The 18485-nt window shown below is 41.6% G+C and overlaps 1 protein-coding gene across 7 annotated transcripts in view; it reads left to right on the top strand.

Annotated features, from left to right (window-relative positions):
• smash (smallish) overlaps window positions 1–18485 on the top strand; it is a 321926-nt gene that overhangs the window by 129163 nt on the left and 174278 nt on the right. For 5 of the 7 annotated variants that reach the window (XM_067142671.2, XM_067142675.2, XM_067142678.2 and 2 more), the window contains exon 2: window positions 4891–4941. The exons of 1 other annotated variant lie outside the window; for it this stretch is intronic. The gene's annotated coding sequence lies outside the window, so the exon portion shown is untranslated. The remainder of the gene's footprint in view (window positions 1–4890; window positions 4942–18485) is intronic. One more of the 7 variants, XM_067142673.2, reaches the window with a different exon arrangement.

Raw genomic sequence — 18485 nt, forward strand, 5'->3', positions numbered from 1 at the left:
TCAAATAATATTTTCGGGTGTTTATTAAGTGGATGTTAACAGGTTGTAAATATTCTTCTTCTTCTTCTTCTTCCTCTTCTTCCTCTTCTTCTTCTTCCTCTTCTTCTTCTCCTTCATACCACTTGGTGAGAGACCCCACCCACCAAAATAATAGACATATCAAGACATGCTTCCAGTCAAAATTCAGTCATTCGATCGCAGTCGTTCGATCCATCCAGTGTGACAGCCCCCTAATTCATTTGGCTTCCTTGATATATACTGTAACTCTCTTTGACCGGCTCCTTGGCTGAATGGTCAGCGTCGGGATCTTCGGTTTGGAAGGGTCTTGGGTTCGATTCCCGGTCGTTTGGGGGATTTTAATCGTATCTGGTTCATTCCTCTGAGCGTTTGTCCCAACTAATATACAAACAACACACTATACTACCAGACACCTCAGAAAGACGCAGTAGAGAATACATCCCTCCATATAGGGTTGGTGTAAGTCCACTTTGTGCGACACAGTTCGCACCCGTAACTCCACCATGTATGAGAAGTCTCTCCTCTGTGCCCAACATTTGTAATAATAATAATAATAATAATAATAATAATAATAATAATAATAATAATAATAATAATAATAATAATAATAATAATAATCACCATCGTCGTCGTCGTCGTCGTCATCATCATCATCATCATCAAAACGTGCCTTGCACCCGCGCTGATCACAGGTCACCAAGGCCGCTCTTTTCGTGGAAACGCAGCTGCGAGTAGCCGATAAATGCACGGACGATGCTAATAATATGCAATTGTGTAAATTGGCTTCTTGGGAGCCTTAAGAGTTGTGAAGCTCCTGCATGAAGCTGTGTAACGAGTCAAACGGTATAAAGCGAAGTAACGGATGGTGAGTTCATAGGGTCGCGTGAAATACTCGTCTAACGGAGTTATCGACTGTTTAATGCGTGGTGAATGTACTGCAAGAGATGGGAGCGTGCCTCAGTGCTTTCATTGGTATCGAGCAAGGACATTGTAATATTTCTGCTACTCTTTATGCTGTTCTTCAGCAGCCATTGCGACACTCGTGTCCTCCTCAGTACAATATCAGTTGTTTGGGTCACCATTCTATCCAGTTCTCACCTCTCTTTGGGTAACCATTGCAGCCTATTTCTACTCAATTTCTTTGTCACGCTGTTCGGTTCCGTGGCTTAATGGCCAACGTCACAGCCTTTGGTTCAGACGACCCCGGGTTCTGTTTCTGGCCAATAAAACAAACCTCTTGACATTGCAGCCCTTATGAACCTTGGCCTACCACGCGACCGCTGTTCAGCCTGAAAACCTGCAGATTACGAGGTGATGTATGTTGCTCACGGCCATTATTCGTGGCTTTCTAGACCGGGACCGCTATCTCACCGTCAGATATCTCTCATTTGTGATCAATGATCATGTAGGCTGAGTGGACTTCGAAGCAGCCCTCAGACCCAGGTAAAAATCCGTGCCCGGGTGAGAGGCAGGCATGCTACCCGCAGATCGCGTGGCTCCCTGGATTTCCGGCAAGGTCGGGGAATTATGCCGCGGTTGATTAAATCCTCACACTCAGGGACTGGGTGTTAGTGTGTATCTCTGTACACACCAATACATGTGCAGACACAACACACTACCAACCACCACAGAAACATCCATTAATGAATACATCCCTCCGCATAGTGCTGGCTTCACGGAGGACTGGACCAGTATGCACGTACGGCCCCGCCAAGGTGCAGGAAAGGAAGAATAAGAATAAGAAGAATATGATGATGATTCATGCCTTTATGCTAAAAGAATGAGAATAAATAAAATTGAATGGTGTATATTTTCGCCGGGCTGAGTGGCTCAGACGGTTGAGGCATTGACCTTCTGACCCCAACTTAGCAGGTTCGATCCTGGCTCAGTCTGGTCGTATTTGAAGGTGCTCAAATACGCCAGCCTCGCGTCGGTAGATTTACTGGCACGTAAAGGAACTCGTGCTAAACAAAATTCCGGCACCTCGGCGTCACGGAAAACTGTCAAAAGTAGTTAGTGGGACGTAGAAACAATAATATAAAAGTTATTAATTGTATATTTTTCACCATTTAGCATTGTATTGAAGCACTCGCACGGCTATGCAAGGTTATTTTCCTAATGCCAGTCGATGTGCAGTAGTCAGCTATTATGTATCTATCGACTGTCGCCAGTGTGTCCAAGATGACATTCAACTGTGGCACGAAACTTATATAAAAATGAAACGAAAACAAGAACGAACTGCGGTTTCAAGTGGTTTCCGTCACCACAAATTCTACTTGTTTAAATCAGTCGACTGTCACCGCTCATTTCAACTGTAGCATTGTGGAATGTTCTTGTTGGTCACCGCAGAAATTTGGTTACACAACTCTTTTGATTTATTTATCCTTTTCCCGAAACGTTGAGTGGGAAACGATAGGCTACTACCATTCAGATGAGAACTAAAACACGGCTATTCAGTTTACTAGAATAAAAATGATCATTGTACTTGAAAAGAGGGTGTATTGATGCAGAAGTCTTGTCATCTGGCTCCGAACCTGAGTGTGCCGGGTTGGATTCCCGGCGACTTCGAGTGGATTTTCAATAGAATAACGGGGTGTTGACAGGCCGGGCATTCGGCTTCATACTCCTGGCCACATCCGAGAGCCTGGGAGCTATGGCAACTGGCAACCCCACACAAACGTAGTAAGGTGTCATTGCAAACAGTAAACAAATAAACGTATTAGAAGGGACAAAGGGTTGCCTAACCGAGACGGAAAGTAGTGCTTTGTTCACGCGAAATGACGTGGATTCAGTTCCCCGCCAGGAAGTCGAAATATGTAAGAAACGAAATTTTCACCTCTCGAGAGGCACATAACCCTGCGGTTCACTCCGCCTACGCCAAAAATGAGGATCCGGTTAGTTCCCGGAGCAAAGGCGGCCGAGCATAAAGCTAATTACTCTGTCCCACTTGCCAGACTGAGTGGCTCAGACGGTTGAGGCACTGACCTTCTGACCCCCAACTTGGCAGGTTCGATCCTGGCTCAGTCCGGTGGTATTTGAAGGTGCTCAAGTGCGGCCGGTATCCAGTATTCGGGAGATAGTGGGTTCAAACCCCACTGTCGGCAGCCCTGAACTTGGTTTTCCATGGTTTCCCATTTTCACACCAGGTAAATGCTGGGGCTGTACCTTTATTAAGGCCATGGCTTCTTCCTTCCCATTCCTAGCCATTTCCTATTCCATCGTCGTCGTAAGACCTATCTGTATCGGTGCGAAATAAGGCAACTTGTAGAAAAAAGAAAAAAAGAAGTTGCTAAAGTACTTCAACCTCGTGTCGGTAGATTTACTGGCACGTAAAAGAACTCCTGCGGGACAAAATTCCGGCACCTCGGCGTCTCCGGAAACCATGAAAAATAGTTAGTGGGACGTAAAACCATTATTATTATTATTATTATTATTATTATTATTATTATTATTATTATTATTATTATTATTATTATTATTATTATTATATCCCACTTAGTGGCGAGGTTACAGATAGTAGAAGCCATTACCTTTCACTCCTCCAAGGGCCTTCTGGGCCTTCATGGACATGGGTTTGCTTAGCTTTTTAAGAGAAGACACACTTTTTTTGTTGGTTTTTTTTACAATTTGCTTTACGTCGCACCGACACAGATAGGTCTTATGGGGACGATGGGACGGGAGAGGGCTAGAAGTGGGAAGGAAGGTACAGCCCCAGCATTTGTCTGGTGTGAAAATGGGAAACCACGGAAAACCATCTTCAGGGCTGCCGACAGTGGGGTTCGAACCCACTATCTCCCGAATACTGGATACTGGCCGCACTTAAGCGACTGCAGCTATCGAGCTCGGTGACAATTCAAAGAGAGGTAATCAACATTCTGAGATTCTCGCTGATATTGTTATTTCATTTGAGTTTGCAGAAGTTCTAGAGAAACTGCTGAATGGTATGGATATAATCATGGGAAAGAAGCACAAGATATAAATAAATAAATAAATAAATACAGAAATAAAAAGTAATGGAAAGCAACCGAATGAAGTTAGGTGGTGCTGGAAATATTAGATTAGGAAGTGAAGTCTTAGAAAGAAGTAGATTAATATTGTTACTTGGGTAGTAGCGTAACTAAAGATTACTGAAGCAAGGTGGACAAAAATGTAGACTAGCACAAGCAAGGAAGGCCTTTATTAAAAAAAGAAATTTGCTCACCTCACATATAGATGTGCATATTAATCATGTTTTTGAAGAAGTTTATGAGAAGCGTGACATTGAGGGGAAGTGAAACTGGATAATGGCTAGCTTAGAAAGATTTGAAGCTGGTGAAATATGGTATTACTGAAGAATGCTGAGGGTAAGATGAGTAGATCGGATCATAAATGAAGAGATACTCAATCGTGTTGGTGAGAGGGGAGCAATTTGGTGAAATTTGACCAGAAGAAGAGAGATTGACAGGACACGACTTAAGACACCCAGGACTTGTTAGAGGGAATTGGAGGTGGTAAAATCAGTCGGGGTAGACCAAGGCATAAATATGACGAACAGATCAGACATAGTATCTAGTAATGTTACCATTGGTGCTTTAACAGCCCGTAGTTGTAAACATGATCTGCGAAACGTAAAGTAGTTCACCTTATTTTCTAGACATGGCATAAGCTCAAAAAGCCTATATATAGTAGTTAAGTTGACATGGAAAAATGAGCATAGAATAAGGTGGTTTGGTGTTCATCAAACCAGTCTTACGATGACCCAAATGACAAAGAGAGAATGCAACAGAATTGATAATTCATACTATCTGGTTGCCATTGCCTCATTCATGAAGTAAATTTAACACTGGAACTTCTATGTTTTCCTTCTTTTAAATGTGTTTTGTTTTGTTACAGGTGAGTCGGGCCCCCATCAACTGTTTACGAGGTCGTCTACCTTTGGAGTAGGTAATGTACCTTCAGATTTAATTTATGCACATTCTGATCAAGGAGGGTGTCTGGAGCATTGTTCTCCGACGGACAGAGCTAAGTTAGTGTCCTTCTAGACACTTGTATTGTCTGCATATCTAGTCGTAGGTGTGATAACTGATGTCTCCTGTTATTCTCATCCGATTTTTTATATTATTTACGTCGCTTCACTGTCTCGTGGAACGTGCATTGAGGAAATTAGACGTTGCTGTCTGGATGGTTGGTGATCCCCGTGTCAGTGAAAATTGAAGTTATAACATCTGCAGAATTTAAAATTTAGTTTAGGGAGGACAAAATAGGCGAGTGTCTCCGGAGATAGTGTAAATTCTATTAAAGATAGCTGCCAAAAAATATTCGATACCTAGCACTGACTCATTCTCTTCGGCTCTGCGTAGCTTACTTTTTCAAACAGCTCGCATGACAATAGTAAGTGAAGTTTACGGTATATCAAGTGGATAATTGAATGGGTTCATTGAAACGTGCGTGGTCCTGCCGAGTCTGCCATTGAGCATTTTTTGTTATGTTCAGCTACGTTGTAATTGATGATGGTGATTAATAATTTTGTGTGGCTATTTCTAGCCGGATGCATCCCTTGTACGGCAGACCCTCCGATGAGGGTGGACGGCATCTGCCATGTGTAGGTAAATGCGTGTTATTGTGGTGGAGGATAGTGTTATGTGTGGTGTGTGAGTTGCAGGGATGTTGGGGACAGCACAAACACCCAATCCTCGAGCCATTGGAATTAACCAATGAAGGTTAAAGTCCCCGACCCGGTTGGGAATCGAACTCGGGACCCTCTGAATCGAAGGCCAGTACGCTGACCATTCAGCCAACGAATCGGACAAGATGATGATGATGAGAAGAAGAAGAAGAAGAAGCCGGACTGAGTGGTTCAGGCGGTTAAGACGCTGGCTTTCTGAGCCCAAGTCGGTAGGTTCGATTCTGGATCAGTTCGGTGATGTTTGAAGGTGCTAAAATATATCAGCCCCGTGTCGGTAGATTTACCGGCACGTAAAAGAACTCCCGCAGGAAAAATGTACGGCACCTCAGCTTCTCCGAAAACCGTAAAATTAGTTGGACGTAAAGCCAATAATACTACTTTTGTTAATAATAATAATAATAATAATAATAATAATAATAATAATAATAATAATAATAATAATGTCAATAATAATAATGTTGATGAATATTGAGTTTGCACAACTGGATTGTACTTCGGTACATACTATATGTTCTGAACACGATCTGATAAGTTCAAAGTTTATTTCAAGTACAATGCGGTCATAAAAATTCAATATTCATTGAATTGGCCCACAACAGGCGATTTGCACGCACTCTATAGTTATGACGACAGTAGTGCCTGCCCTGTAGCTTAGATCCTTTCCAACGGAACAAAAGTATAACCTAGGCCACCATCGATCAATTGGTAAGAGTATTCGACGCGAAATTGGAAGGTTTTGGATTCGGATTCTACTGGTATCCGTTTTGCCATTTTTGTTCTGTACTTGGCGTCCTTTCGGCACATACTGTATGTATTAAACACGACCTGATCTAATATTATATGTTGAAATTTTATTTCGAATAATAATATTGTGGATTTTACGTCCTACCAACTATTTTTACTACATTTTGGAGATAGTGAGGTACCGGGATTATGTCCCGCGGGATTTTATTTTAAATGTACTAGTAACTTCACCGACAGAAGGCTGGCGTAAGCATCTTCACATGCCACGTACTGAGCTGGGTGTGACCGACCAACTTGGACACAGAAAACGAACGTTCTACTATCTGAGCTACTCAGCCCGGCAGTAACCGAGAGATATCCCGGTGGCAGTGAAAACACACACTAAGTTATATAATAACAAAAAATTACGTCCAACATTCAGATGAAAACAATTACAAGGAATTATATGAGAACGAGAACTTTCATTATAACTAAGGACCGGGCGAGTTGACCGTGCGGTTAGGGGCGCGCAGCTGTGAGCTTGCATCCGGGAGATAGTGGGTTCGAACCTCACTGTCAGCAGCCCTGAAGATAGTTTTCCGTGGTTTCCCATTTTCACACTAGGAAATACTGGGGCTGTACCTTAATTAAGACCACGGCCGCTTCCTTCCCACTCCCAGCCCTTTCCTATCCCATCGTCGCCATAAGACCTATCTGTGTCGGTGCGACGTAAAACAACTTGTAAAAAAAAGATAACTAAGGAATAAAAAGTGAATACATAAAAGCAAGAAACAAAATGTACAGTAATTACAAGCGATCACATAGAAATTCATACGAAATTTACATGAATTGTAACATAGTAGACCCTAACGCAGTTACTCAGATATTCACACAAAGTTCGCAAAATACACCGATGAGCAATCGAATTAGAGATGGTGGTGAGGTAGGTTTGGTGAATGTAATAGTACGGGAACCATTCACATGGAACGAAATGAAACCCCTCATACATCCACGAACGTCCCTCATCGGCGAACAGTACATGCGCGGACCGCATCGCTCCCGAATTATGGCCGATTGGTTCGATCGAACAAGCCACGGACATGAGGATTCTTGCCTGACCTTGAAGGTTACCCGACCTCAATCCTATTGAGATCATCTGGGATGCTGTCGAAAGGGATGTGCACGCACTGAACCCTGCTCCAAACAGACTCCTTACATAATGGGAGGCTGTGCAGCGGTTATGAACCAGCATAGCTGCTCATTGCTTCTAGTGCCTTGTGAAGTCCATGTCTCACATCGCCACCGTCACCAGGGCGAAAGGATGTGCTACACGTACTTATCAGGTATACTGTATCTAATTTACCGGTTCATCATTGCATAACCTCATATAATCCATTACCAGTTGCGTAACGTAATAATTACAATGCGGTCCCATAGATTTTCACAGAAGTTAAATATTTCCAGTACCTTAATACAACGGTTTACAGTAGATTGAGCGGTACATGACTTACTACCAGTTTAACATTTTATTAACAACACCATCATTGTAGAAATTAGCCCGCCTGGTGGCCATGATCGTTAAGGCGCTGAAGTCTAAAACGGTCTAACACCGAGGTTAGCCGGTTCGAGTCCCGTTGGTCGAAAAAATTTTCACCATCAGAATGTTGGCCGGCAGGGTAGGGGAGGTGGTGGTATACAATTTCTAATCACTAGATTGCGTGCCAAAAGCCTGGATTAAATTCCAAACCTCTCCGCAGTGCTCATATGGAGTGAGGGCATATGACGCTGTTGATGGTGATTCGTCCGTCGGATGGGGACGTTAAGCCTTGAGCAGACCCCTTGGTGCTATTCGACAGGAGTAGGCTATGTGCCGGCACCGGGTTTCACCCTCTCCCTACTATCATATATCACGTCATTCATTTCATCTCTCATTAACTCCTCTGATGAGGTTGACGTCAGGAAGGGCATCCGGTCATAAAAAAAACCGCCACGACAAATTCATCTCACCTCATACCCGACCCCGTAGGGAAACGGGACAAGGGCTGGACAAACAAACAAACCATCATTGTAGAAATTAACACTGCATTTCCAGAAAACTGGAGTCGTTTCTTGAACATCCTACCATTTTAGAAGTCTCCAAGATGGCTGCAGGTAGCATTCCCCGATTTACAAACTATTTTTTATCGCAGTTTGTTTTCTGCAGTCTTCCTCGTACTTTACGTGAATGATCAGCCCTGCCTACTTTTCTAGTCGACTGTTCAACTCGTGAACAATTAAAACAAGCAAGCAAGTCTGTAGTTTTACTTCACTTTTTATGTCGTAATCATAGGTACTGGATCTCCGGTTTTGTGTTGAATCCAAACAACAGGGATATGGCATTTCATTTCAAAAATCCCACCTGCATTGGCTCACTGGCTCACTATTTCAGCGAGACTTTAATCTGCATATAAGTTACTTCACCGTTTCACAGTTAATTCCCTGTTTACATTTCCATGGCCATCTGTGATGAGTTGTAGATTATTGTATTTGTGTGCAGGATGAGTAACGGCCTTGACACTCTTGTTTACAAGCTATATCGACATATGTGTGTGTGTGTATATATGTGCGTGTGTGTGTTTACGAATGATAATAGACATTAATATAATGAGGCACTTCAGGAGGCAGAGATTTAAAAAGCTTGGTGCCAGAGAACCTGATATCCTCAAGATCCATAGAAAAATAGATTTCCAAAGCTCCCCGAGGGGGCCGTCCGAAATTGGGCTCTGTTAAACAGAGGAAGGCGCTGTTATTGTATTTTTCGCAGACTTCCAAGTTAATATTTTCGGAAATATTAGTTATAGGCCTATCTAAAACAGAGCGGTGGTACCGTGTAGACATTCTATTAACGGGTAGACACATACAGAACTGTGGTATCGTTTCTTGTTACGGGGCCGGAGATGAGGTGAGTTGAATTTATTAGACATGTTTTTACTTCGTTTTCGCTATTTGCTTTACGTCGCACCGACACAGATGGCAACGATGGGACAGGAAAGGCCTGGGAATGGGAAGGAAGTGGCCGTGGCCTTGATTAAGGTACAACATTTGCCTGGTGTGAAAATGGGAAACCACGGAAAACCATCTTCAGGGCTGCCGACAGTGGGGTTCGAACCCACTATCTCCCGGATGCGAACGCACAGCACATGTTTTTACGGCCCTATGCCCTTTCTGACGCCAACATCAGTTGAGGAGCTAATGAAAGATGAAATGAATGATAGTGAATGAAATTGGGTAAAGAGGTGGAAAGAATCGGCTGTAGCCTATGAATAAGAACTTCTTCGGCATTTGCCTGGAAGTGAAAAGGGGAAAACCACAGAAAATCATTCTCAGGACAGCTAGCGGTGGGACTCGATCCACGTGTCTTTCGAATGCAGAGCTTGTTTTTTTTCTTTTACGTCGCACCGACACAGACATGTCTTATGGCGACGATGGGATGGGAAAGGCCTAGGAATGGGAAGGAAGCGGCCGTGGCCTCTATTAAGGTACAGCCCCAGCATTTACCTGGTATGAAAATGGGAAACCGCGGGAAAACCATCTTCAAGGATGCCGACAGTGTGGTTCGAACCCACTATCTCCCGATTACTGGATACTGGCCGCACTTAAGCGACGAATTCAGAGCTTGATCTGTAGCTGTAGCGCGTTAACACACGCGGCTACTCCTCTCAATATACATTAGTTGTGTATAAAACTTTTAAATAAGAAACGATATCTTATTTCTAGTTATTCATATAGTTATAACTTATTTTTGTTTATATTTTTTCTTACGAGCTATAATAATAGAGATATTCACGTATTTAAATGTTATTGCCAAGTGCGTCAACGGCATCGCTGACGTGGAAATATGTACAATCATCAATGTAATGAACTAACTGGCGATGTAGGTGTTTGTTGTGATTTTTTCTTTTACATGCTATAAAATCGTACAAGAAGGGGGTTGAAATCAAATCATTCCAGGTTACACTTCACTTGGAGGACTGTTGACTATAGGAATGGTGATAAAGCTCTTCTAGTAAAATGTAAATAGCATTGTTAGTCCATTTTCACAAACAATATTAAATTATTTAATAAATAATAAGGTAATAATAGTTACAATTCTGCTGTAAGAAAATTCTAGTCCAATGTCTTTTATGTGCACCAGAAATCTAAAGGTTTTATTGGTAAAATGTTGATAAATCTCCGTATATTACATAGCCAAGAAATATCTATGATAATGTGCTCCTTCCTTTTGGGCATTCTTTAGTCCACCACTTTTTTTTATTTTGCAGGAAGTGTGCATTATTTTAGTCTTGCTGTTAGAATTCGTAAAGGACATAACATAATTTATGCCGACGGAAAATAGCCTTCCAATATTAAGCTTTCAGTATTGCATCATGTTCAGCGAAGCTTAAGAATGCATTCTGAAAACAGAACTAGGTAAACATTACAATGTATATAAAAAGCCAAGGTACAGAAATAAAACTAATAAATTCCATTGTTTCTGTGCGCGGTAAAATGGCTTTCTCCACCGTAACTCGTGTAGGAACGAGGCAAATAGAAGGCCGCGTTGTGTTATAAATAAGAAAGTGTGTTTTAAATTAAGCTGTTGATAATTTTAGAACTCCGCATTTCCATTGACTTACCTCGTGGTACAGTGAATGCATTACACCAATAGGAAAAAAAAAAAATGCTTCAAATTACGTACAATTTACGCACGTTAAGAGTTAAGCCCTTTATATTGCATCTTCATTGTCAGAGCAAACCAATGTATCGTGAAGCGAATTCTGTTAAGAGATATAATTTTCAGAGTTTATTAATTCCGCCATTCATTTGGTATTATTTGCGTAAGTACAGGGACCGATGTTTTCAGGTAATCAGCAAACAGTGGTTGGCATAAAACTGCATTATAAGGGGCGGCTGATTTACCTGATATATTAAATAGATAAATTATTATCACGATCTTCTGAACCCAAAAAAATAAACCCTCACCCGCTTCCCATACTCAAGTTTATTAATAGCCTGAAACTTATGTCCGGATGCCCACTGTGCTCAAATCTAGAGCCATGCGCCTTCGTGATTCACGGGTTCTTCCAGAGTTTTAATTTAAGAGCAAACGTGCAGTTGAAGCCAAGTTAGTGAATCACTGTCGTACAGTTCTGGTGGAATAGCTGCTAGCTTACCGTTGCACTGATCTCTTCATGCGAAGCTACATTAAATGATTGTAAAGAAGAGACGTTTCAAAGTTACGAAAATTAACCTTGTGTTATTGCGTTCCAGCGTTCTCTTCTTGACCACATTATTTTCATCAGTGTAATGAGTTGGCCAGACGCTCATGGTGACAGGTGTAACACACAATGAAATCAGTTTGGAGAACATCAAATTAACTGCCTTTGGTATACACAAGATGAGTGTCTCCTCTATGGCAAAAAGTAAGGAGGTGGTTCTGGAAGTGATAAGAAAGATAAGAAAGCTCTTTCATTGATCAGAGCAAACACATGCACACTTGCACACCCCTGAAGAGTGAGGAGAGACAGAGAGGGCGAAGATAACCATGTCATCTCATTGAGTGTCATTTCTCCTGTGCTATATAACCACGCCATACAGAAATGACTTTCAAACCACTATCTTCATAATGGAACTCAGACATTGAATGTTCCTTAGATGCTGAAGAAAGTGCTCCAACGTTGTTATTTATTTACAGCTGAAGAAAGTAGTGAAGCTAGTCTAGTAATATATAACAATATACCTCTCTTCCCCTCATTTCGCTCACTGTGCAATATTGTTCTCTTCTTGAGGGTTTTTTTTTTCTTTCATATTTAGCTCTTGAAATGTCACGGTATAGGAGTATCCCGCTCATTGTTCACATTCCTCGGCATTCTCACCTTTAAATAGGTAAAGAGAGGACATTTTCTGACGAGTTCAGCTGAAGAATGCGCGTGATGAATGTATTCCTGTTCAACGAGGTTATCTTGAATCCCGCCCATCTCTGTTGTTGAGGGCGGAGGTAGCCAGCCAGCTATCCTTGGGTGTGCTGCACATGCTAATGTTCCGTTACTTGAAGCCCTCTAACCTCTCATCAGATTCTTAATTTGGAGAATCATTAGTGGTGTAATGGCGGTGGCAGTAATAGTGCGTGCTATCCTGCTAATGCCTCTGGTTTTTTCTCTCTGTCTGTGGGAATTTGAGCTTACAAGATGGTAACCTTGAAATAGAGTCCACTTATGTAATCGTGAGGACTGTCAGCTTTCCATATTTTAAAGAAATGTTCCTTATCATTACTTGCAGTGAACGCCAAGAATTTGACCTCGCTTGTTATTGAAATGTTTAGCCTATCTTCGGTGAAATGCATGGGAGTATGTGATTATAAAAATGTAAGTAAAAATGTATGTTCAAGGCCATGCCATCATGTCATGTCTAAAGTGTGAACGATTGAGGGGTTGGGAGCCAATGAATAGTCTAGGGGTCGACCCATCGCCTGGCCATCGAGATCACGTGATCTCAGATACCTCGATTTCTTCCTCTGGGAACATTTCAGGCAGCTCATGAACGACAGTCATTGAATAAGACGACGACCTTGTCGCAAAAATTGCTTTAGCCATTGGAGCCCTTCTTGACGTGCCGACAGTTTTGGAACTGGTGCGACAGTCAGCGCTTCGACGTTTGGTAATGCATGCCTTGATGCTGATGGTCGAACCTTCGACATTTTCCGTAATAATAAATGAGGTGTTACAGCTCTTATCTATTTACATCACCCCAACAACAACTTCGAAAACATCCTCCAGCACCAACAGCTGACTCAGCGGACATACATTCCCGTCTAAAATGCGTTTGTCTGGTGTTCTCTAGCTCCTGTATTAATTTGTACGGAAAGTTTTTCAACACCCTGCATATCTTTTGATGTGGGCTATAACAAGTTTGTTGCCTTTTATCAAATCGTCTAGGTGTGATCTTTGGCGGCATGAAAGTGACAGAAATGCCATTCATTAACCAGTCAGTTCCTGTGACCAGTTGTGTGAAATTATGACTTGTCAGGCCGGTTGAAGTATGCTTTTCAGTGGATTTGAGAAATTGGTATGTAATAGCACCATCTGGTTCAGTGAATAAAGGAACTGGATTCAATCCTCCTCATTTCTTTTAGTATGCCTGTTCATTGACGTCTGGGCTGTCTGTGAAAATCGATAGTGGATATGTTGGGGATCAAACGATCCATCTGGCTGTGAACTCAATATATACACTTTGTAGAACTATGTGATCTGCGTGATCAGACAGTAGCCTGGATTCAAAGGAAGAATGGGAGATGAAGAAAGCAAGCTTGTTTTTAAATGTGATGGTTGATATCGTGATTATAGCAGCGGGACCTCCAGTTTTAGGTGGAATCCGAATCAGCGGGATGTGACTTTTCATTTCAAAAGTCTCACGTTTATTGACTGTCTTCAAACCGCTGACCTCTCAGTAAGACCCCCTGTGGGTGGGGGCAGAAGAATAACACCCACGGTATCCCCTGCCTGTCGTAAGAGGCGACTAAAAGGGGCCCCAGGGGCTCTGAACGTTGGAGCGTGGGTTGGCGACCACGGGGACTTTAGCTGAGTCCTGGCATTGCTTCCACTTACTTGTGCCAGGCTCCTCACTTTCATCTATCCTATCCGACCTCCCTTGGTCAACTCTTGTTCTTTCCGACCCCGACGCTATTAGGTTTGGGAGTCTTTAATTTTCACGCCCTTCGTGGCCCTTGCCTTCCTTTGGCCGATATCTTCATTTTTCAAAGTGTCGGATCCCTTCCATTTTTCCGTATGATTAGTGTTTAATAGAGGATGGTTGCCTAGTTGTACTTCCTCTTAAAACAATAATCACCACCACCACCACCTCTCAGTAAGAAGCCAGTAATAATGTCAGTCAACTCTCAGCCCCCCTTCAGTTCTTATAGTCTGTCATACTTAACCATCCTCATAAGTTTTTTCTGTGGTTTCCTAATTCAACTTTAGACAGATATGTTTTTCCCATTGACCCCGGCTGCTCCATTTTTAACTTCACACCTAACGTATCCTAGTTCTCATTCCAATGTGAGTTAGTCAGTAAATGAAGGAGTGACTCACTGATCCTTCTTCAACGTTTGTTACCCTTCGCTAAAATGGCATGCCAGCTTCAGCACTTTATTTATTACGGTAGCTAGAGGAATGATCCTTCTCCGAATGGAGGAATGACCGTCAAGAGCCCGCAGCGTTTTAGGTCGACTTTGCGTTCGTTTCTGACTTCTCTTCAACTATTCTTGTTCTTGTTCGACTTCGATGTTAATATGTTTGTGAGACCTGCAGAATCTTTCATGTTCACGCTTTTTATGTTCTCTAAATGCCTTACCCGATACCTTTATTTGTCGATGCGGCAGAACACTTCTTCCTGCCTAGACTAGTGTTATGGGGAATTGATAATCTTTGTTTTATCTCCTAAAAGAGGAGTCATTATGTCCACTAATTTGGTGCGAATCTCATGATGTCTTTCGAAAATACTACCTTGGGGATGTTCAATCTGCAACTTCTAGCGCCGAAGGAAAGAATCGGAAAAACATAGCCAGGCACGCTGTAAGTAGTATCTGAAGCTGAAAGAAAGAAAGAAAGAAAGAAAGAAAGAAAGAAAGAAAGAAAGAAAGAAAGAAAGAAAACAAATGAGTGAATATAGAATAACATTTTAAAAACTGTTTACAAGACTTTCATCGAAGGTTTAGTACGCGCATTTATAAAAATAAAATGCTTTATGCTCGACTGTAGTGTAGTGCATGATAGTGTCGTTTTTCTTAAGAGGAATAGGAGTCCTGAGAAGGAAAGCGGACGTTTTTTTTAAGTATCCACAAATTATTTGAAATTGCATGGAGTAGAGTACCAAGTTTATGGTGCTTCCTAAGTTATAGTTACAAATTCTGTTTTCTCCTGGTTTTATTAAAATCTATTTTGTAGACCAGCTGATACAAAAGGCTTTAGTTTCCACAAATTTGTAGAGAAAGCTTTATTCTTTACGTTGGTATCATTGTCATAACGAGTATGACTGCCTAAAGAGCAGTGCTTGGCTAACAATTAAATGATCCTTCGTTGTACGAATTGCTTTAATCGCAGCTTATAACATTGCACATTTCTGTATATGTACCTCTATCTGAAAATCCACCGGATAATATTCAAATTTTCATCAATTTCTTAAAACAGTTACGAAGAGTCATTGCACCACAATCGTAGCACTATCTTTCATATTGTCTAAATTAAATATAATATTATACAATAAATAGTTGATACCTTTAAGAGGAAGCGGGTAGGCCTACAAAAAGTTCACTGTTCTAGAAATGATTCATTTTGTTCAAGTAAGAAAAATCACTTCTAACGCAGTGAACTTACAAGACATTATGCCAAAAGCAGCCCTACAAATTTAAAAACCGGGCGAGTTGGCCGTGCGCGTAGAGGCGCGCGGCTGTGAGCTTGCATTCGGGAGATCGTGGGTTCGAATCCCACTGTCGGCAGCCCTGAAGATGGTTTTCCGTGGTTTCCCATTTTCACACCAGGCAAATGCTGTGGCTGTACCTTAATTAAGGCCACGGCCGCTTCCTTCCAACTCCTGGGTCTTTTCTATCCCGTCGTCCCCATAAGACCTATCTGTGTCGGTGTGACGTAAAACCCGTAGACAAAAAAAAAAAAAAAAAAAAATTAAATTAAAAGTTCTTTCTGAAGTTTCATAGAAACAGGTAGGCTACGTAAAATTAGGTAGGCTAGTTTTATAATTGGCGCTTGATCCCATAGAGGCTTCTGACATAGTTGCTGCAATGAAGAATTAGTCATGACAAAACTTATGCTGTAGACAGCTAACTTTAGATTCTTTTTTATTTACTCCTGTTCCCCAGAAAGTGCAGTAAATGTGAAAGGACATTTTCAACTCCCTTCAAAATAAGAATGCCCTTACCTTGGAAACATCGCGTGGCCGCACTGTTAGCGGGCCGTGACGAAGTGAGATGTGAAGAGGCTTTGTATCATGATGTTTAGTGCTGCTGTTCTTATAGTTTGTAATCTGTTTAGGTGTTCAGTATTTAGTCAACTGTTGTGAGTGCAACGCTCTATAGGCTTCTATACTTCAAAGTTCAAGTTTATATCGCACAGTCGTCGACCAGTGCAAAACTGATATTTACGACATTTGCCACCTCACGACCTCAACTTTCATGCACGATTCGCTTAATCGTATCATGCAGATAAATAATGTAAATAATCATCTCTACAAGTATTGTTTTGCTTTATATCCTATCCTGTGATCACTGCTTATACTACACAACCTGTGTTTTAATTCGCTATTCATCCAATCGTATTACCGTTCATATTATTTTACCAGAGTTGGACTGCATGTTAATTAGGCATAGAATAGTGTCGTCGCTTCAGACTTGACCACTGCTTGCACTTAACCTCAATTTGCATCCACGTTCATTCAATCTTATCACTCAAAATATTTAAGAATATTAAAGAATCCCTTGGGGAAGGGGAAACGTTTGATAACTACTCATGTCAGCAATGATAGGTTTTGTGAAAGGAGAGTTACTGTGCTACGAATCTATCTCCATGAAATACTTATCACGAGGACATGGAGATTAAGAATGCTTTTTTAATATTGTTTTTAGTCATAACCTGATTTGCCTTACCATTCGGTTAGAATTGAGAAACTGCCGAACCAGTCGTGGAGAAAGGGCGGGGGATTTTATTTGGACGGGAAGAGAATACCTTACACGCCGAGAGCGTCGAGTTAGAACTTTTTTTATAATGCCATCCTACAGCGTGTTGGGGACTCAAGCGGCGCATATCGGGTAGCTAATATCACAATGCTATCTGCATGTTAGTTACAGGTAAATAGACAGGTTATTCGAACTATCTATTGATCTCACTATTTCTTGACCTTTTGCGTTTGAGAGAGTAGTACTGCAACGCGCACAGGGCCGGAGTTATTGTTTACTCCCAGGTTATTTGGGAAAGGGTATAGAAGAGCTCATACGGAAACTGCACTGCCAAGGTAAACATTAACAATATTTTGCTGAAGTCTGTAAGGTGACTTAACACGTCTGTCTCCCTGGGGCTACAAATGACTGCTGCCATGGCTGCGTGACTGTGTGGCTTAACTTCGCGTGTACCTTGCATGACTTCAAAATTAGCTCTGTATATCTCATCCGTCATAGTTGGCTAACATCAGAAGTGTTGCACAGATTTTATGCGATATCGTGGTTATCGGAGCTTCTTGTACAGATGAAATCGGTGATGATAACCTCATGCCAGTTCTGCTACTGATGGGTAGTGATGACATAAGGTTTTCTGAGTTTTCATCTTTCATACACTACCTGAAATAGTTGCTCAGTTGTGGCTGGTAGGTATGGTACAAGTCGTTAATAAATTACTTCATTCAAAGCAAAAGTTTTAGTATCTGGATTTTTGTTGCAATTAGTTCACTATAGGACCTGCAAAGTTAATACCTAGTCTTCTATAAAACTACTCCCGGCATGCTCTTGTTCATAGTGAGGTATTTACTGACAAACACGAATCTTACTATGCAAAAATATGAACTTATCGGAATCATTGTGGCGGGGTTTACATAATTTGATTTCGAAATGCTTATTACTCGAGTTCTTTGCGTTTCTCCTTTCATTTACCTCCTGTATAGGCCTAAGGCACCCATTGCAGTCAGCTAGTCACGTTCTAATTTTAGTGCATTCATAGCAAGTGATAAGTTTGTTTCATTGGGATTTTGTTACTCCTTTTTTATTGGCCTTTGAAATGATTTCATGCACCGAGCAAGTTGGTTACGTGGTTACGGTAAGGGATTGTACCGTAATTAAGGCCATGGACGCTTCCTTCCCCATCCTAGCCCTTTCCTATCCCATCATCGCCACAAGACCTATCTCTATTGGTGCGCCGTAAAGCAAATTATATATATACTGTATAGTGCTTTCTAATTGTATTCACTTTCGTAATATATCTTTCGCATAATCTTATCAGATCTTCTGCTTTTTAGAACATATTGACAACTGCCATAACAGCATGCGACGACAAAAACATTTAAA

This window comes from Anabrus simplex, chromosome 3 (assembly GCF_040414725.1).
Source record: "Anabrus simplex isolate iqAnaSimp1 chromosome 3, ASM4041472v1, whole genome shotgun sequence".
In the NCBI taxonomy this organism is placed as follows: Eukaryota; Metazoa; Arthropoda; class Insecta; order Orthoptera; family Tettigoniidae; genus Anabrus; species Anabrus simplex.